The sequence below is a fragment of the Trachypithecus francoisi genome, unplaced genomic scaffold (genome assembly GCF_009764315.1).
Source record: "Trachypithecus francoisi isolate TF-2019V2 unplaced genomic scaffold, Tfra_2.0 Lachesis_group6, whole genome shotgun sequence".
In the NCBI taxonomy this organism is placed as follows: domain Eukaryota; kingdom Metazoa; phylum Chordata; class Mammalia; order Primates; family Cercopithecidae; genus Trachypithecus; species Trachypithecus francoisi.
In genome coordinates this window covers 66,427,089-66,446,391 of record NW_022681471.1, presented here as the reverse complement: position 1 = coordinate 66,446,391, position 19,303 = coordinate 66,427,089, and the positions used below count along the sequence as shown (strand labels likewise).

The window sequence follows — 19,303 nt, the reverse complement described above, 5'->3', positions numbered from 1 at the left end:
CAGCAAAGTCTCAGGATACAAACTCAATGTGCAAAAATCAAAAGCTTTCCTATACACCAATAACAGACAAACAGAGAAACAAATCATGAGTGAACTCCCATTCACAATTGCCTCAAAGGGAATAAAATACCTAGGAATCCAACTTACAAGGGATGTGAAGGACCTCTTCAAGGAGAACTACAAACCACTGCTCAGTGAAATAGAAGAGGACACAAACAAATGGAAGAACATACCATGCTCATGGATAGGAAGAATCAATATTGTGAAAATGGCCTTACTGCCCAAGGTAATTTATAGATTCAATGCCATCCCCATCAAGCTACTAATGACTTTCTTCACAGAATTGGAAAAAACTACTTTAAAGTTCATATGGAACCAAAAAAGAGTGCGAATTGCCATGACAATCCTAAGCCATGTTTATTGCGACACTATTCACAATAGCAAAGACTTGGAACCAACCCAAATATCCATCAATGACAGACTAGATTAAGAAAATGTGGCACATATACAACATGGAATACTACACAGCCATAAAAAAGAATGAGTTCATGTTTTTTGTAAGGACATGGATGAATCTGGAAACTATCATTCTGAGCAAACTATCACAACGACAGAAAACCAAACACCTCATGTTCTCACTCATAGGTGGAAATTGAACAATGAGAACACTTGGACACAGGGTAAGGAACATCACACACTGGGGCCTGTTGTGGGATGGGGGGAGGAGGGAGGGATAACATTAGGAGATATACCTAATGTAAATGACGAGTTAATGGGTGCAGCACACCAACGTGGTACTTGTATACATATGTAACAAACCTGCACGTTGTGCACATGTACCCTAGAACTTAAAGTATAATAATAAAATTTTAAAAAAGAGTTATTGTAAAGAATAAGCAGCTTACTCTACTCCTGGGTGTATGTGAGCTCTCAGATCTCACAGAAAAGCTGTGCTTTCTTAAGCCATCTGCTATAGATTGAATATTTGACTGATCAAACTCATGTTAAAATTTGATTCCCAATTTTGGAAGTGATGCCTAATGTGAGGTGTTTGGGTCATGGGGGAAGATCCCTCATGAATGGTTTGGTGCTGTCCTCACAATACAAAGAACTTAAACAAATTTACAATTTAAGTTTGTTCTATTCATTCCCATGAAAACTGGTTGTTAAAAAGAGCCTAGAATATCTCACCTCATTTTCTCTTGCTTGTTTTTTCACTATATGATCCCTGAACATACTGGCTCCCCTTCTCTTTCTACCGTGATTGGAAGCAGCCTGAAGCTCTCACCAGAAGCAGATGATGGTACCATGCTTTTTGTACAACCTGCAGAACCATGAGCCAAATAAACCTGTTTTCTTTATAAATCACACAACTTCAGGTATTTCTTTATAGCAACACAGACTAAGAGAGAAAATTGGTACCAAGAGTGGGGTATTACTATAAAGAAAACTGAAAATGGGCAAACAGCTTTGGAACTGGGTAATGGGCAGAGGTTGAAAGAGTTTGGAGGACTCAGAATAAGACAGGAAGACCAGGAACTTCTTTTTCTTTTTTCGCTTCTGAGATTTATTTACGTAAGTATTTTTTTTTATTATTATACTTTAAGTTCTAGGGTACATGTGCATAACGTGCAGGTTTGGTACATATGTATATTTGTGCCATGTTGGTGTGCTGCACCCATAAACTCGTCAGCACCCATGAAGTCATCATTTATATCATGTATAAGTCCCCAATGCAATCCCTCCCCCCTCCCTCCTCCCTATGATGGGCCCCAGTGTGTGATGTTCCCCTTCCCGAGTCCAAGTGATCTCATTGTTCAGTTCCCACCTATGAGTGAGAACATGCGGTGTTTGGTTTTCTCTTCTTGTGATAGTTTGCTAAGAATGATGGTTTCCAGCTGCATCCATGTCCTACAAAGGATGCAAACTCATCCTTTTTGATGGCTGCATAATATTCCATGGTGTATATATGCCACATTTTCTTAATCCAGTCTGTCACAGATGGACATTTGGGTTGATTCCAAGTCTTTGCTATTGTGAATAGTGCTGCAATAAACATACGTGCATGTGTCTTTATAGCAGCATGATTTATAATCCTTTGGGTATATACCCAGTAGTGGGATGGCTGGGTCATATGGTACATCTAGTTCTAGATCCTTGAGGAATCGCTATACTGTTTTCCATAATGGCTGAACTAGTTTACAACCCCACCAACAGTGTAAAAGTGTTCCTATTTCTTCACATCCTCTGCAGCACCTGCTGTTTCCTGACTTTTTAATGATTGCCATTCTAACTGGTGTGAGGTGGTATCTCATTGTGGTTTTTTTTTTTTTTTTTTTTTTATTATACTTAAGTTCTAGGGTACATGTGCATGACGTTTATATCATGTATAACTCCCCAATGCAATCCCTCCCTCCTCCCCCCTCCCCATGATAGGCCCCAGTGTGTGATGTTCCCCTTCCCGAGTCCAGAGATCTCATTGTTCAGTTCCCACCTATGAGTGAGAACATGCGGTGTTTGGTTTTCTCTTCTTGTGATAGTTTGCTAAGAATGATGGTTTCCAGCTGCATCCATGTCCCTACAAAGGACGCAAACTCATCCTTTTTGATGGCTGCATAGTATTCCATGGGTATATGTGCCACATTTTCTAATCCAGTCTGTCACAGATGGACATTTGGGTTGATTCCAAGTCTTTGCTATTGTGAATAGTGCCGCAATAAACAACGTGTGCATGTGTCTTTGTAGTAGAGTAATTTATAATCCTTTGGGTATATACCAGTAGTGGGATGGCTGGGTCATATGTACATCTAGTTCTAGATCCTTGAGGAATCGCCATACTGTTTTCCATAATGGTTGAACTAGTTTACAATCCACCAACAGTGTAAAAGTGTTCCTATTTCTCCACATCCTCTCCAACACCTGTTGTTCCTGACTTCTTAATGATTGCCATTCTAACTGGTGTGAGATGGTATCTCATTGTGGTTTTGATTTGCATTTCTCTGATGGCCAGTGATGATGAGCATTTTTTCATGTGTCTGTTGGCTGTATGGATGTCTTCTTTTGAGAAATGTCTGTTCATATCCTTTCCCCACTTTTTGATGGGGTTGTTTGCTTTTTTCTTGTATATTTGTTTGAGTTCTTGTAGATTCTGGATATTAGCCCTTTGTCAGATGAGTAGGTTGCAAAAATTTTTTCCCATTCTGTAGGTTGCCTGTTCACTCTGATGGTAGTTTCTTTGGCTGTGCAAAAGCTCTTTAGTTAATTAGATCCCATGTGTCAATTTTTGCTTTTGCTGCCGTTGCTTTTGGTGTTTTAGACATGAAGTCCTTGCCCATGCCTATGTCCTGAATGGTACTACCTAGATTTTCTTCTAGGGTTTTTATGGTATTAGTCTAACATTTAAGTCTCTAATCCATCTTGAATTAATTTTCGTATAAGGGGTAAGGAAAGGATCCAGTTTCAGCTTTCTACTTATGGCTAGCCAATTTTCCCAGCACCATTTATTAAATAGGGAATCCTTTCCCCATTTCTTGTTTCTCTCAGGTTTGTCAAAGATCAGATGGCTGTAGATGTGTGGTTTATTCTGAGGACTCTGTTCTGTTCCATTGGTCTATATCTCTGTTGTGGTACCAGTACCATGCTGTTTTGGTTACTGTAGCCTTGTAGTATAGTTTGAAGTCAGGTAGCGTGACGCCTCCAGCTTTGTCCTTTTGACTTAGGATTGTCTTGGCAATGCGGGCTCTTTTTTGGTTCCATATGAACTTTAAAGCAGTTTTTTCCAATTCTGTGAAGAAAGTCATTGGTAGCTTGATGGGGATGGCATTGAATCTATAAATCACCTTGGGCAGTATGGCCATTTTCACAATATTGATTCTTCCTATCCAAGCATGGTATGTTCTTCCATTGTTTGTGTCCTCTTTGATTTCACTGAGCAGTGGTTTGTAGTTCTCCTTGAAGAGGTCCTTTACATCCCTTGTAAGCTGGATTCCTAGGTATTTGATTCTCTTTGAAGCAATTGTGAATGGAAGTGATTCCTGATTGGCTCTCTGCTTGTCTGTTACTGGTGTATAAGAATGCTTGTGATTTTTGCACATTAATTTTGTATCCTGAGACTTTGCTGAAGTTGCTTATCAGCTTAAGGCATTTTGGGCTGAGACCTGGGTTTTTCTAAATATACAATCATGTCATCTGCAAACAGGACAATTTGACTTCTTCTTTTCCTAACTGGATACCCTTGATTTCTTTCTCTTGCCTGATTGCCCTAGCCAGAACTTCCAACACTATGTTGAATAGGAGTGGTGAGAGAGGGCATCCCTGTCTTGTGCCAGTTTTCAAAGGGAATTTTTCCAGTTTTTGCCCATTCAGTATGATATTAGCTGTGGGTTTGTCATAAATCTCTTATTATTTTGAGGTACGTTCCATCAATACCAAATTTATTGAGCGTTTTTAGCATAAAGGGCTGTTGAATTTTGTCAAAAGCCTTTTCTGCATCTATTGAGATAATCATGTGGTTCTTGTCTTTGATTCTGTTTATATGCTGGATTACGTTTATTGATTTGCGAATGTTGAACCAGCCTTGCATCCCAGGGATGAAGCCCACTTGATCATGGTGGATAAGCTTTTTGATGTGCTGCTGAATCCGGTTTGCCAGTATTTTATTGAGGATTTTTGCATCGATGTTCTCAGGGATATTGGTCTAAAATTCTCTCTTTTTGTTGTGTCTCTGCCAGGCTTTGGTATCAGGATGATGTTGGCCTCATAAAAAGAGTTAGGGAGGATTCCCTCTTTTTCTATTGATTGAAATAGTTTCAGAAGGAATGGTACCAGCTCCACCTTGTACCTCTGGTAGAATTCAGCTGTGAATCCATCTGGTCCTGGACTTTTTTTGGTGGGTAGGCTATTAATTGTTGCCTCAATTTCAGAGCCTGTTATTGGTCTATTCAGGGATTCAACTTCTTCCTGGTTTAGTCTTGGAGAGTGTAAGTGTCCAGGAAATTATCCATTTCTTCTAGATTTTCTAGTTGATTTGCGTAGAGGTGTTTATAGTATTCTCTGATGGTAGTTTGTATTTCTGTGGGGTCGGTGGTGATATCCCCTTTATCATTTTTATTGCGTCTATTTGATTCCTCTCTCTTTTCTTCTTTATTAGTCTAGCTAGCGGTCTGTCAATTTTGTTGATCTTTTCAAAAAACCAACTCCTGGATTCATTGATTTTTGGAGGGTTTTTTGTGTCTCTATCTCCTTCAGTTCTGCTCTGATCTTAGTTATTTCTTGCCTTCTGCTAGCTTTTGAATGTTTTGCTCTTGCCTCTCTAGTTCTTTTAATTGTGATGTTAGAGTGTCAATTTTAGATCTCTCCTGCTTTCTCTTGTGGCATTTAGTGCTATAAATTTCCCTCTACACACTGCTTTAAATGTGTCCCAGAGATTCTGTATGTTGTATCTTTGTCTCATTGTTTCAAAGAACATCTTTATTTCTGCTTTCATTTCGTTATGTACCCAGTAGTCATTCAGGAGCAGGTTGTTCAGTTTCCATGTAGTTGAGCGGTTTTGATTGAGTTTCTTAGTCCTGAGTTCTAGTTTGATTGCACTGTGGTCTGAGAGACAGTTTGTTATAATTTCTGTTCTTGTACATTTGCTGAGGAGTGCTTTACTTCCAATTATGTGGTCAATTTTGGAATAAGTGCGATGTGGTGCTGAGAAGAATGTATATTCTGTTGATTTGGGGTGGAGAGTTCTATAGATGTCTATTAGGTCCGCTTGGTGCAGAGATGAGTTCAATTCCTGGATATCCTCGTTAACTTTCTGTCTCGTTGATCTGTCTAATGTTGACAGTGGAGTGTTGAAGTCTCCCATTATTATTGTATGGGAGTCTAAGTCTCTTTGTAGGTCTCTAAGGACTTGCTTTATGAATCTGGTGCTCCTGTATTGGGTGCATATATATTTAGGAGAGTTAGCTCTTCCTGTTGAATTGATCCCTTTACCATGATGTAATGGCCTTCTTTGTCTCTTTTGATCTTTGATGGTTTAAAGTCTGTTTTATCAGAGACTAGGATTGCAACCCCTGCTTTTTTTTGTTCTCCATTTGCTTGGTAGATCTTCCTCCATCCCTTTATTTTGAGCCTATGTATGTCTCTGCATGTGAGATGGTCTCCTGAATACAGCAGACTGATGGGTCTTGACTCTTCATCCAGTTTGCCAGTCTGTGTCTTTTAATTGGAGCATTTAGTCCATTGACATTTAAGGTTAATATTGTTATGTGTGAACTTGATCCTGTCATTATGATATTAACTGGTTATTTTGCTCGTTAGTTGATGCAGTTTCTTCCTAGCCTCGATGGTCTTTACATTTTGGCATGTTTTTGCAATGGCTGGTACCGCTTGTTCCTTTCCATGTTTAGGGCTTCCTTCAGGGTCTCTTGTAAGGCAGGCCTGGTGGTGACAAAATCTCTAAGCATTTGCTTCTGTAAAGGATTTTATTTCTCCTTCACTGATGAAGCTTAGTTTGGCTGGATATGAAATTCTGGGTTGAAAATTCTTTTCTTTAAGAACGTTGAATATTGGCCCCCACTCTCTTCTGGCTTGTAGAGTTTCTGCCGAGAGGTCTGCTGTTATTCTGATGGGCTTCCCTTGTGGGTAACCCGACCTTTCTCTCTGGCTGCCCTTAAGATTTTTTCCTTCATTTCAACTTTGGTGAATGTGGCAATTATGTGTCTTGGAGTTGCTCTTCTGGAGGAGTATTTTGTGGCGTTCTCTGTATTTCCTGAATTTGAATGTTGGCCTGCCCTACTAGGTTGGGGAAGTTCTCCTGGATGATATCCTGAAGAGTGTTCTCCAACTTGGTTCCATTTTCCCCCTCACTTTCAGGCACCCCAATCAGACGTAGATTTGGTCTTTTTACATAATCCCATACTTCTTGCAGGCTTTGTTCATTTCTTTTTCTTTTTCTTCTTTTTTTCTTTTGTTTCTCTTCGCTTCATTTCATTCATTTGATCCTCAATCGCTGATACTCTTTCTTCCAGTTGATCGAGTCGGTTACTGAAGCTTGTGCATTTGTCACGTATTTCTCGTGTCATGGTTTTCATCTCTGTCATTTCGTTTATGATCTTCTCTGCATTAATTAATCTAGCTGTCAATTCTTCCACTTTTTTTTCAAGATTTTTAGTTTCTTTGCGCTGGGTACGTAATTCCTCCTTTAGCTCTGAGAGGTTTGATGGAGTGAAGCTTCTTCTCTCATCTCGTCAAAGTCATTCTCTGACCAGCTTTGATCCGTTGCTGGCGATGGGCTGCGCTCCTTTGCAGGGGGAGATGCGCTCTTATTTTTGAATTTCCAGCTTTTCTGCCCTGCTTTTTCCCCATCTTTCTGGTTTTATCTGTCTCTGGACTTTGATGATGGTGACGTACGGATGGGTTTTGGTATAGGTGTCCTTCCTGTTTGATAGTTTTCCGTCTGACAGTCAGAAGGACTGTCTGTTGGTCTGTTGGAGATTGCTTGAGGTCCACTCCAGACCCTGTTTGCCTGGGTATCAGCAGCAGAGGTTGCAAGATAGAATATTGCTGAACAGCGAGTATACCTGTCTGATTCTTTCTTTGGAAGTTTCCTCTCAGGGATGACGCCACCCTGTGAGGTGTGGGGTGTCAGACTGCCCCTAGTGGGGTATGTCTCCCAGCTAGGCTACTCAGGGGTCAGGGACCCACCTGAGCAGGCAGTCTGTCCGTTCTCGGATCTCAACCTCCGCGTTAGGAGATCCACGGCTCTCCCCAAGCTGTCAGACAGAGTCGTTCGCGTCTGCACCGCCCCCGCTCTTTCCCCTAATGGGCTGCAGCTGTGCGCTGTCCGCAGAGGTAGAGTCTACAGAGACAGGCAGGCTTCCTTGAGCTGCTGTGAGCTCCACCCAGTTCGAGCTTCCCAGCGGCTTTGTTTACCTACTTAAGCCTCAGCAATGGCGGGCGCCCCTCCCCCAGCCTCGCTGCTGCCTTGCGAATAGATCGCCGCAGACGGCTGTGTTAGCAGTGAGGGAGGCTCCGTGGCGTGGGACCCTCCCGGCCAGGTGTGGGATATATTCTCCTGGTGTGCCTGTTTCCTTAAAGCGCAGTATTGGGGTGGGAGTTACCCGATTTTCCGGGTGTTGTGTGTCTCAGTTCCCCTGGCTAGGAAAAAGGGAATCCTTTCCCCCTTGCGCTTCCAGGTGAGGCGATGCCTCGCCCTGCTTCAGCTCACGCTGGTCAGGCTGCAGCAGCTGTCCAGCACCGATTGTCCGGCACTCCCTAGCGAGATGACCCCAGTACCTCAGTTGAAAACGCAGAAATCACCGGTCTTCTGTGTGCTCGCTCGCGCTGGGAGTTGGAGACTGGAGCTGCTCCTATTCGGCCATCTTGCTCCGCCCCTTCATTGTGGTTTTGATTTGCATTTTTCTGATGGCCAGTGATGATGAGCATCTTTTCACATGTCTATTGGCTGTATGCATGTCTTCTTTTGAGAAATGTCTGTTCTATCCTTTGCCCACTTTTTGATGGGGTTGTTGTTTTTTTTTCTTGTATATTTGTTTGAGTGCTTTGTAGGTCCTGGATATTAGCACTTAGTCAGATGAGTAGATTGCAAAAATTTCTCCCATTCTGTAGGTTGCCTGTTCACTCTGATGGTAGTTTCTTTTGCTGTGCAGAAGCTCTTTAGTTTAATCATATCCCATTTGTCAATTTGGCTTTTGCTGCCGTTGCTTTTGGTGTTTTAGACATGAAGTCCTTGCCCATGCCTATGTCCTGAATGGTACTACCTAGATTTTCTTCTAGGGTTTTTATGGTATTAGGTCTAACATTTAAGTCTCTAAAGGAACTTCTTTTAGATTGGTTATGTAGTTGTGACCAAAATGCTAATGGAAATACAGATAGTAAAGGTCATGCTGACAAGGTCTCAGATGAAAATGAGGAACTTATTTGGATCTAGAGCAAAGGTTATCCATGCTACACATTAGCAAAGAACTTGGCTGCATTGTGTCCATGCCCTAAGGCTTTGTGGAAGGACAAACAAGAGTAATGACCTAGGAGATCTGTCAAAAGATATTTCTAAGCATTCTAAGTGTTCAAGAAAGTGTATGGTTGCTTTTAGCAGCTTACAATCAGATATAGAAGCAAGAGGATAATCTAAAATTGGAATTTATAATTAAAATGCTAGCAGAATCTTAAAATTAAAAAAATTGCAGCCTGGCCATTTGGTGGAGATGGAAAGAGCATTCTCTCTCTCTCTCTCTTTCTCTCTCTCTCTCTCTCTCTCTCTCTCTCTCTCTTTTGAGATGGAGTTTCACTCTTTCACCCAGGCTGTAGCTCACCGCAACCTCTGCCTTCAGGGTTCAAGCAATTCTCCTATCTCAGCTTCCCGAGTAGCTGAGATTTCAGATACCCACCACCACACCCGTCTAATACTTGTATTTTTAGTAGAGATGGGATTTTACCATGTTGGCCAAGGTGGTCTCAAACTCCTCACCTCAAATGATCCACCCATCTCAGCCTCCTGAAGTGTTAAGATTATGGGCATGAGCACTGTGCCTGGCCAGAAAAAGCATTTTCAAGAGACAAATCCAAAGGTGCTGCTGAGTAACCACTTACTATAAGATTATCACAGATAAAAGGGAGCCAGATGCTGATAGTTAAGACAATGGGGGAAAGGTCCAAAAGGCATTTCAGATATCTTCAAAGCCACTGCTCCAATCACAGACCCAGATATCATAGAGGAAGAATGGCTTCAGGAGAAGAGCCTGGGACACTACTGACCTGTACCACCTTTGGACACTGCTCCCCAAATCCCAACCACTGGGTCTTTAATCACTGTGTAAATGGTCTCAGGTACTGCTTGGGTCGCTGCTTCAGAGGGCACATAGAGTAAGTCTTGGTGCCATCCACATGGTGCTAAGTCTTTAAGTGCTCAGAATGCAAGAGTGGTGGGAACTTGGCAGCACTCTCCACCTTCCTGGTGGATAATAAGATTTTCGGGTATCCTCACTTTCATTCCAAGTTATGTTACCACTTTTACAACCATTTTTCCCCTTGCCTTCAGATTCTAAATCCCTGGAGACTTTCCCATACCCTGCTGTCTTAGTTCACTTTTCATTGCTGGAAAGGAATACTTGAGACTGGGTAATTTATTTTTAAAAAGAGGTTTATCTGTCTCACACTTCGGCAGGCTGTAGAAGAAGAATGCACAGCATCTGCTTCTGGTGAGGGCCTCAGAATCTTCCACTTATATTGAGGGAGGGGTCCGGACTGGAAATAAGAGAAATGTGGTCTCCTTGCTTTGTCCTTCAAAGGACCTCAACCTGGGCCATGTCTGAAACCTGAAGGAAGAGCAGAGAGAAGCAAGCATGTTACATGGTGAGAGGAAGGAAGAGAAGAGGAGGGAGGTGCCAGTCTTTTTTAACATCAGTTCTTGCAGGAACTAATAGAGTAAGAACTCATTTATTAGTGCAAGGTGGCACAAGCCCTTCATAAAGGATCTATCCCTATGACTCAAATATTTCCCACTAGGCCCCACCTCCAACACTGGGGATCAAATTTCAACATGAGATTTTGAGGGGAAAAATATCTAAATTATGTCACCTGACATTCTGCCAACACCATGGGACAGTGTGAAAGGAAAGAAGTACAACTAGTTTAGTTCCCTGGGTCAGACGAGAAGTAAGAATAAATTCTTAGTATTCCTTCATTTCCTCTAGCACATTCATCAATGTCCCTCACACCCTATTCTTACTCCATATATGTGAACAGCAGGTATTAGTATTTCCACTTTAAAGGGAAGAAGCTGAAATACAGAGAGGTGATGGCTGACTTTCCTGAAGCCAAAATGCAAGTTGATGGCAGATCCGAGACCTAACCCCAGTTCTCTTGCAACCTAGCCAGTTAGAGTTTCTGTCCAAGGAAATCTGCTTCTTCATCAGAAGATGACTTCTTCCTATTGGAAGGCAATCAATTAAAGAAATACAACCAGCTGCAAGCAGAGATCCACCAGCAGGGTCCTGTTCCATGAGCCCCTCTTCGCTACCTCTGACCCCAACCACAGAGTTCCAATTCCAGGCCTGAAAAATGTAATCACCACCCAGGCTTGGAGACGGTGGCAGTACAGAATCTGGTCCTCTCCTCCTTTTCCCCTCCAAATCCCTGGAGCTTGAGCCTTGGAATAGTCATGCACTGCAGGGAGGGGGCTGCCCCGTGACAGCTGCAAGCAGGTTATTCCAGAGAATGTTGAGATGGCAGGAATTTTCCAGTTGAAATCAACTCAATTCCCTTTGCATTTGAGTCTTGGGAACATTCATGATGAAAATCTAGACAGCATGACATTGTATGAACTCTGAAAGGCAGGCTGATGCTACTTGGTTAGTGTTGCCTTTGGCTCACACTGAAGACACAGTCAGAGTCCTAGAAAAGACCAGCCAAAGCAGCTTAAGCCAAAGACCCTGTGCCATCCATATTTTAAAAGCTGTCTGTATGTAGTGCTGATCTGGTCTCTGAGGTAACGCCTGACTATTGTACTGCCCAAGGAAGATCTGGGATTGTGAGCCTCACCATTAGAGTACCCCAAGGAAGGGGGGGGCCTTCGCTGCACCCTTGCCCCAGAGACCCAAAGCAAGGGGAAAAATGGTAAAAAGGAAACTGCAGACTAAGGTGACACATTCTCACCTAGAGTATCACTGGCATCAGACAGGGGGAAGGCACAGGGATGTGGGCAGGCAGGGCCAGGGATTTTCCCACCAGGGTCGAGGGAGGCAATATGATATTGAGGGAAAGGGCCTGGATTGGAAGTAAAGAGAAATCTTGTCTCCTGACTTTTTCCTTCCATGCCCTGTCAGAAATCTGAGACAACTTTTGGTATGCTCATAAAAATGACCACCACAACCCCAACAACACAAAAGGATGCATGGAATGTTGCCTGGAAGGCAGAAGAAGTGAGCTGTGCCACTCACTGGGCTGCTTGACAATTTACTTTGCCGACCCCTGTATTCAGTTTCATTCCATTAAATTATGAGTATAAGTCTTGCCCACCTCACAATGCTGTTGTGAAAACCAAATGAAATAATGAGTATAGATGAGCCTTAGAAGCTGTAAACTATAAGGCCCTTTGTTGTAGCTAGGGTCTCTTGGAGCAGACTGGGTGATGAAACTGGCATGGTGACATGTACAAGCAGTTTCCTAGAGCCTGGGGCTTTGTGAGAGAAGTAAAGGGTGGAGCTGGGTACTCCCTAAACTCTGGCCCCTGGACTCATAGCACATAGAAACTTAAGTGCAAAGTGAAATCAGAGAGCAGCACTGAGCTTTAGCAAGGGCTGGTCTAAGTGTAGTTCAGGGAGGAGACATCCACAGCATTATGTTCCAGGGCAGGAAGGCTCAAACTCCCAAATATCCCCATCACTAATGGCTGAAATCCCAGAAGAAAAGCTGGATTTTTCAGCTAAATCATTTCTTCCATTAAAAATACAAATGAACACATGACATGGAAAAGGGGAGCAGGTCTGTGGCATTTCCACCCACATCTGGGGCTACTTATTAGTTGCTTTACTCCCTCGAAATACTTTCTCACTCCAGTCTGTCAGGTACTGCTGCCTATCTCCATTAGAGTAATCTTCCTAAATTGTAGATGGTGCCACACCTCAGCTGTAGAACCTTCAACAGCATCTCATTACCTACAGGAAATAATTGAAAAGCTTCAGCTTGGCATTCCAAGTTCTCTGTAGTCATGCCTTAGCCTCCTTCCAGCTGTACCTTTGTATTTTTGCCAAACTGCTTCATTCCAGAAGCCTCAGAGCAAATACAGATTACAAGGGAAACATACGGGACCAGAAGTCAGAAGAACTGGGTTTCAGTCCCAGCTCAGTCATTAACTTTCCATATGACCTTATATAAGTAATTTATTCAACGATAATTTGGGGAGTATTTAGATTATTTGGGAAATGTATCAAATCAATTTGTTACTAAATTAAAGTATAAATGTTTTTTGAATGACTTCTAGTCTAGATCCTCCATATAATGTCAACCATATTCACTTTTCAAAAGAATATGTTTTCCAGAGTGGAAAAAATGACTGGAGTTACAGCCAACACTCACATAATCACCCAGAATTTTTGATAAATATAAGGCTCCTTCCATATTTAAGACTATAGTACGTCAAGGTCACATGCTTTTTTCTGCCACTGTGCCTTCCCCTTTACATTCACTTCTTCTAACGTTCTCTTGCCTTCCTGAAAAGTGTTTAAATCTTCCCCATACTTCAAGACCTAACTCAAGACCCTACCACCACCACTAATACAAGGAATTCTTTCAAATGCCACAACTCCCCAGTCCACAGTGAAATTTCACTTCCCTTTAATCTCTAACACTAGCTGTATCTATTTACCAGCTGTTCAAGAGTCATCCTGTGACTTCCTCTCTGTCAACCATCTGGAAGAGCTTGTCTTATCTAACTTACCTATTCACACCATGTATAACTCCTGAAGGTATCTCTCTATCTTATAGGCTTTGAGAGAAACTCCATAGGGGATGAGGAATGAAGGGAGCTACGCTGCCCAGGTGGCAGTGATGGAGTACAGTGCCATGACAGATGAGCAAGGTGGCATAGAGTAGGAACCTGGCTGCTAAGGTATGGCAAAATCAACAGGAACATCATTTTATCATCCTCGTCAACACCACCATATCCCTGAAATATTTAGGGTGTGATTTAAAATGTATTTTTACATTTGTTATCTTACACATTCAGATAATCAAAGCTGCAAAGGCATTAGGTGATTTCAGTCCAGTGGCTCACCTTACCTGGAGCGTTTGTTAAAACATACATTTCTGGAACCCACTCCCAGAGTGTCTGGTTCACTTGGTATAGGGCAAAGCTTGAGAACTGGCATTTCTAAAAAGTTTGCAGGTGACACTGCTGCTGCTGCTGTGAGGATCACACATTGAGAACCACTGATCTGATCCAATCTTACTATCTTACTTTATTGGTCCACGTTACCAGTGAGTCACAGAAAGAGGAAGAGAGTTCTCCAAGGTTACCTCACAAGTCAGTGACCAAGCTGTGGTTCCTGACTCTTAAGCCAGAGGTCCTTTTTCACTACCACAGCTAAACCTCCTCCTTTTCTTTCTTCCCTCCCAGTGGTGCTGTGAAGACGAATTACATGCTCTCTGGAAAAGCTCTTTGTATTCTGCAAAACTAAGATGCTCATATCCAGGTGGCAGGGTTATTGCTCTGCAGAGATGTCTTATCACAATTAGGCCTCCTCTCCTTTGCCTGTACTCTGATATTTGTATGATCCCATTTGCCCCTCCCCTCTTCCAGCTGTGTGGAAAACAAAGAGCCACCTTACTTGACCCCAAGCCAGTTTAGGTCCTGTAACTAGCTGTGCTTTCCCTAAGGCTATCTGCCCATGAAATGGCCCAGCTCAGCCAAGGAGATTGTGGGGGAGGGGCATTAGGTTGCTTCAAGCATAACCCCAGATGGTCCTGAGTCTCAGAGTCCACCAGTGACCTGCACCTACTTGCATCTCCAGGCCCAGCCAAGAGTAGTTTGGAAACTACAGGCTATACACAGGTCCTGTTGGGGATCGAGGATGGTCTATCTCCCCACTGTGCACCTGGCCATGTGTACAGGGGTCTTAGTGCTTGGGTCACACCATAGATTATCTAGGAATTGACAACTTATGGCCCACAGGCTCAATTTTGTCTAGGTCCTGGTTTTGTAATGCCTATGAGCTAAGAATGGTTTTTTACACTTTTAGTGGAATTTTAGGAGGTGGAGGAGGAGGAGTAGAATGGGTGGAGGAGGATGAGGCAGCAGCAGTGATGAGAGACACAAAATGACCCACAAAGCTCATATATTTACTATATTTCCCTTTGCAGAAAATATTTGCTGACCCCCTGGATCAGCAAACTGATCAGCAAATTGGATCAACAAACTGATGCCAAGGGAACCCTCAAACTACAGAATATCAGTACTAAAAGGAACTAGAGAACTAAGCTGAGAATCAAACTGCATTCCTTGGTGTCATGGGGTTCTAGAAGTGACTCAGGGGATGCCTCTGAGGTGGCCTGCGCTTCCACCCCCCCCATCTATTCAATTTGCTTTTCCAACCACAGAAACTAAATGAATTTCATTTTTTAATGGGTTTCTCCACTTTTAAAAATATTGAAAGTCACTGTCAGAAAGCAAAGCCCCACACGTTATAGATGTGAAACTGAGGACCAAAGAAGATAAAGTAAGATTTAAGGTGGCATATTGACTCAGAGCCAGAGCCAGGAGAGGAACCTAGATGTGCTGACTCCCCAGTCAGTGATCTTACACATCAATATCCATAAATAAATTAGGACATAACCATAAAAATGGCAGTTACCATTTGCATAGGATTTGTCTGAGTTTTGCAGAACTCTCTTTTCTCTATACACTTAGACCCTAATTTATCTCATCAGTTCTGATAGCTTAAAATGCCATCTATTTGCCAAACACTCCAAAATTATATCTCCAGCCAAAACTGTTTCCAAATCCTAGATTCATATATCCAATTTCCTATTCAATATTTCCATTTAGATGTTGAATAGACCTCAAATTCAACATGTCCAAAACTAAACTCCTGATCTCTTCCACCTTCCAAAAAGAGCACCTGCTTCACCCACAGGGAAGAAACACCAATAACTTGGAGGCCACTTGAACCAACCCAAAGAATAAACATTGTTGGTAAGTATAGTGATAATGAGAGGTTGACTATATGGTGTAAACTAGGTTCTTTTCCAAAAAGAAGCTGGCCTTTAGTTGTCTCCTTCTCCACCAGAGCATTCTGGGAGAGCACAAAATCATTAATTTAAAACAGCATGAAATAAAGCAATACAAAAGTGGTTTATGAGATGTTTTGCTCCTTTTAAAGTAACTATGATCTATGGCCATACTACCCTGGATGTGCCCAATCTTGTCTGATATCTGAAACCAAGCAGGGTCAGGTCTGCTTAGTACTTGGATGAGAGACCTCCTGGAATACTGGTGTTGTAGGTTTTTTAAATAAATAAATAAAAAGTGACTATGAGGAATGTTAATAAAAAAGAGGGAAACCAGCCCCGAGACTGATGATCTCTGCGAGTAGAAGGAGGTGGGCTAGGAATGAAAGCAGTTATGAGAGGAGAGACAGTATGATCAGGAAGCAACTAGAATGGAAGAAAGTGAGAATAAAGAGTCCCTGAGCCCCCACACATCTTGGGGCTTAGACCCAAGGAAATCCCCAAAAGACTCAGATGGGGTGTGTGGAGACAAATGTGCACCGCCCCCACCCCCCCACCCTTCCCTCAAAACTCTAAACCCTCCTCCCTCATAATGGCCACCTGCAAACACTTTGGCATATCTTAAAACTGTAATCTATGTATATAGATTCCTGAGCTTTTAATCTTGGAACTGCCCTCAACAGGACATACCCAGCTCAGTGAAGCAGTATGGGTGTGTGGAAAGTACTGGGCATAGAGTCAGAAGACCTAGGTTCTAGACCCAAAGCCTCACTAACATTCTGTAAGAATTATTCCCATTCCCAGCTCAGGCCTCAGTTTCATCACATTAAAAATAAGATGGTCACACTGGGAGTATGTATCTGTTCCTCAGCCGGTAGGAAGCCTTCAGAGTCTCAGTGCCCACTATGTTTTTTCACCACTTTCTAGCAGGCTTGTTCAGATCCCTGTACTCCACTACAACAAATGTACAAAAAAGCAAACTACTATGAAAGTTAGTGGTTCTGTGCCCCTCTTGATAAGGCTTATATATAAAAATCTATTAGTTAACTCCCACTCATTTAAGATGGAGAAACTAAGAACTAAGGTCCAGAGAAGAAATGTAATTTTCCTAAAGTCACACAGAGAGCTAATGGCAATAAGTATTGTTGTTTAGCATCAAAAGGGAACCACTGTGAGTGAATTGAGGTTAGTGGGATTCCTCACAGGAGATAAAAGGGGCAATTGGGACATGCAAAGGCCACAAAACAACCTTGTAAAAAGGTCACTGGAATGAGAGAGTTCAAGAGTCTGTCTTAGGATTGTCTTGGCAATGCAGGCACTTTTTTGGTTCCATATGAACTTTAGTTTTCTCCAATTCTGTGAAGAAAGTCATTGGTAGCTTAATGGGGATAGCATTGAAACTATAAACTACCTTGGGAGGTATGGTCATTTTCACGATATTGATTCTTCCTATCCGTGAGCATCGTATATTCTTCCATTTGTTTGTGTCTGCTTTTATTTCATTGAGCAGTGGTTTGTAGTTCTCCTTGAAGAGGTCCCTCATATCCCTTGTAAGTTGCATTCCTAGATATTTTATTCTCTTTGAAGCATTTGTGGATGGGAGTTCATTCATGATTTCACTCTCTGTTTCTCTGTTATTGTGTATAGGAATGCTTTTGATTTTTGCACATTGATTTTGTATCCTGAGACTTTGCTGAAGTTTCTTATCAGCTTAAGGAGATGTTGGACTGAGACGATGGGGTTTTCTAAATATACAATCATGTCACCTGCAAACAGGGACAATTTGACTTCCTCATTTCCTAATTGAATACCCTTTATTTCTTCTCTTGCCTGATCACCCTGGCCAGAACTTCCAACACTATGTTGAATAGGAGTGGTGAGAGAGAGCAGGCATCATGCTACCTGACTTCCAACTATACTACAAGGCTACAGTAAAAAAAAAATCATGCTACTGGTACCAAAACAGAGATATAGACCAATGGAACAGAACAGAGCCCTCAGAAATGATACCACACATCTACTATCATCTGATTCTTGACAAATCTGACAAAAACAAGCAATGGGGAAAGGATTCCCTATTTAATAAATGGTGCTGGGAAAACTCGCTAGCCATAAGTAGAAAGCTGAAGCTGGATCCCTTCCGTACACCTTATACAAAAATTAATTCAAGATGGATTAGAGACTTAAATGTTAGACCTAAAACCATAAAAACCCTAGAAGAAAACCTAGGGAATACCATTCAGGACATAGGCATGGGCAAGGACTTCATGTCTAAAACACCAAAAACAATGGCAACAAAAGCCAAAATTGACAAATGGAATCTCATTAAACTAAAGAGCTTCTGCACAGCAAAAGAAACTACCATCAGAGTGAAGAGCCAACCTACAGAATGGGAGAAAATTTTTGCAATCTACTCATCTGTCAAAGGGCTAATATCCAGAACCTACAAAGAACTCAAACAATTTACAAGAAAAAAACAAACGACCCCATCAAAAAGTGGGCAAAGGATATGAGCAGACACTTCTCAAAAGAAGACATTTATGCAGCCAACAGACACATGGTGCTCATCATTACTAGCCATCAGATAAATGTAAATCAAAACCACCAGGAGATACCATCTCACACCGTTAGAATGGTGATCATTAAAAAGTCAGGAAACAACAGGTGCTGGAGAGGATGTGGAGAAATAGGAACACTTTTACACTATTGGTGGTACTGTAAACTAGTTCAACCACTGTGGAAGACAGTGTGGTGATTCCTCAAGGATCTAGAACTAGAAATACCATTCGACCCAGTCATCCCGTTACTGGGTACACACCCAAAAGATTATAAATCATGCTGCTATAAAGACACATGAACATGTATGTTTATTGCGACACTATTCACAATAGCAATCACTCGGAAGCAAACCAAATGTTCATCAATGACACACTGGATTAAGAAAATGTGGCACGGGGGGACAGAGCAAGATGGCCGAATAGGAATAGCTCCAGTCTCCAACTCCCAGCGCGAACGAAACAGAAGACCGGTAATTTCTGCATTTTCAACTGAGGAACTGGGGTCATCTCAATAGGGAGTGCCGGACAATCGGTGCTGGTCAGCTGCTGCAGCCTGACCAGCAAGAGCTGAAGCAGGGCGAGGCATCACCTCACCTGGAAGCGCAAGGGGGAAGGAAATCCGTTTTCCTAGCCAGGGGAACTGAGACACACAACACCTGAAAATCGGGTAACTCCCACCCCAATACTGTGCATTAAGGAAACAGGCACACCAGGAGAATATATCCCACATCTGGCCGGGAGGGTCCCACGCCCACGGAGCCTCCCTCACTGCTAACTCAGCAGTCTGCGGCGATCTATCAGCAAGACAGCAGCGAGGCTTGGGAAGGGGCGCCCGGCATTGCTGAGGCTTAAGTAGGGAAACAAAGCCGCTGGGAAGCTCCAACTGGGTGGAGCTCACAGCAGCTCAAGGAAGCCTGCCTGTCTCTGTAGACTACACCTCTGGGACAGCCCACAGCTGAAGTCCAATAGGGGAAGCAGCAGGGGCCGGTGCAGACGCGAACGACTCTGTC

General features: G+C 42.5%; 1 long non-coding RNA gene across 1 annotated transcript; it reads left to right on the top strand.

The window, feature by feature from the left end:
* Positions 1-268: 268 nt before the first annotated feature.
* LOC117077665 lies at positions 269-17,654 on the top strand. Its single transcript, XR_004434829.1, has 4 exons — positions 269-415; positions 5,700-5,705; positions 15,271-15,280; positions 17,626-17,654. It is a non-coding gene; the product is annotated as an uncharacterized LOC117077665 (long non-coding RNA).
* The last annotated feature ends 1,649 nt before the right edge of the window (positions 17,655-19,303 follow it).